Genomic DNA, 2,184 nt, shown 5'->3' on the forward strand with positions numbered 1-2,184 from the left:
TTTGTGGCTAATGGGGACGCAGCTCCCTCCTCTTCAGACCCCAGCTCCTAGCAGAGAATTTGGTCTGTATGTAACAGGCTCTCAATAAATGCTCATGGGATGGGATTGAATTAGAACGGCTGAGAATTAGCAGGGTGCCCTCACTTCCTGAGCCACCTGGGATGGTACCTCCTGGAGAGCCCTGGCCCTGACAGCCGGCCTGGCCCTGCAGATGGCCTCATCCTGCGCCCCTGGGGGAGCCAGGCTGGCTGCCTCCTTCCTCCTGGGGACACGGGGCCTGGCGTTGGGGAGCGTCCAGCCGGGCCCTGCTTGAAGGCCACAGATCCCGGGGAGCCCAGGTGGATTGCCCTGAAGCAGAGTTTTCCCAAGGCTTGGCTGTGCTAATTATTCCTTCCCCTCCTGGTGCTAAAACCTTGGACTAGAAAATGAACTCAAGAGAGGGGGTGTGGAAGGACAGAGGGGAAGGAAAGCAGCTACAAGCAGAGCAAGGTCACCCATCTGCGGACGCCGTCCACTCTCCTTATCTGTGACGCCAGCAGTCCCAAGGTCCCCTCTCTTCATTAAAACAGTTGAATCACCTAAATGATAAAATTAACTAAATTCTGGCCTTCTGCCTTAGACATAACAGAGCTTGCCTTGATATTGAGGCTGCCTGAATGGAGGCGGCTTCTCTCCTCCCTGCAGCCCTGAAGTAGGAGAGGAAACCCAACTGCTGGCAGGGAGGTTAGTAGGACACCCTGGGACCTGGTCTCCCTCCTGTGCTGTCACAGGGCTGGTGACAGGTTTCCTGCCTGGGCGATCAGAAGCACATGTCTGCAAGGTTCTGTTTCCCGGGCAGGCGAGAGACGGAGCTGCCGACTCCTGCTTTCTGACAGGGTTGTGACAATACCTTGTCATCCCACACCTCTGCAGGGGACCGGGCTGAGCTGGCCCAGCTCCTCGAAGCCAGGAAGCCAGAGCGCCTTGAAAGCCGTGATCTGTGTACCAAGAGGAGACACAGAGAAGTGCGTGGGCAAACTCTGTCCTTGACAGAGGGCTGGGATGGAAGGGTAGTCCAGGAGACTCCAGGAGTTGTATGATCCTGAGCAAGTCACCCAGTCTCAATGTCTCCAACGGCAAAATAGGAATAGTGACCACTATGTCCTAGGATTAAAGGAAATAGTGTATTTAAAGCTTCTAGCCTGATGCATATTGTGGTGCTCAGTTAATGTTCGATTGTTCAGTTATTCTTAAACAAACCCATTAGATAAATCTTAATGCAACCACCAAAACCAAAGCAAAAAGTTAAAGCAGGGGTAAGACTAATGTAGAAATTCCTTAAGATTTTTAAAAATCATGGAAGCATGATAAATACTATTATTCACTCTCCATTTTTCTCCCAGCTTTATTGAGATATAATTGTGTAAGTCTGAGATGTACAGCATGATGATCTGATAGACGTATATATTGTGAAATGATTATTACAATACAGTTAATTAACATCTTCATCACTTCACATAATTACTATTGTGTGTGTGTGGTGAGAACATTTAAGATATACTCTCTAAGCAACTTTATTTTATTTTATTTTTTAAGGGGGGGCGGTAATTAGGTTTTTACTTACTTATTTTTAATGGTACTGGGAATTGAACCCAGGACCTTGTGCATGTTAGGCACATGCTCTACCACTGAGCTATACCCTCGCCACTCTCTAAGCAACTTTAAAGTATAAACACAGTATTGTTAACTACAGTCACCATGCCATGCATTAGATCTCCAGAACTTACTCAACTTATAACTGGAAGTTTGTACCTTTGACCTATGTCTCTCCATTTCCCCCACCCTCTAGCCCCTGGTAACCACTATGTTTCCCCTCTTTTTCTATGAATTTGACCTTTTTAGATTTCACACTTAAGTGAGATCACACAGTGTTTATCTTCCTCTGTCTGACTTATTTCGCTTAGCATAATGCCCTCAAGGTCCATTCATGCTGTTGCAAAAGGCAAGATTTCATCAGCCATAAAAAAAAGAAAATTCATTTTTTAATCTAATGATACATCTTGAAGATCATGTGAAATCAGTATCTATAGATCTGCCTCATTCTTTTTGAAATATAGCTGCATGATAGTCGATTACATGAATCTCTTTAGACTGACAGGTGCATATAACCTTGTGCTATGTCCTACCTTGTGACCGTGAATATCC

At 46.2% G+C, this 2,184-nt stretch overlaps 1 non-coding gene across 1 annotated transcript; it reads right to left on the bottom strand.

Moving 5' to 3' along the window:
* Positions 1-1,610: 1,610 nt before the first annotated feature.
* On the bottom strand, positions 1,611-1,682 carry TRNAV-AAC. The gene has a single exon. It is a non-coding gene; the product is annotated as a tRNA-Val (tRNA).
* Between the last annotated feature and the right edge of the window lie 502 nt (positions 1,683-2,184).

Source organism: Camelus ferus, chromosome 24 (assembly GCF_009834535.1).
Source record: "Camelus ferus isolate YT-003-E chromosome 24, BCGSAC_Cfer_1.0, whole genome shotgun sequence".
In the NCBI taxonomy this organism is placed as follows: domain Eukaryota; kingdom Metazoa; phylum Chordata; class Mammalia; order Artiodactyla; family Camelidae; genus Camelus; species Camelus ferus.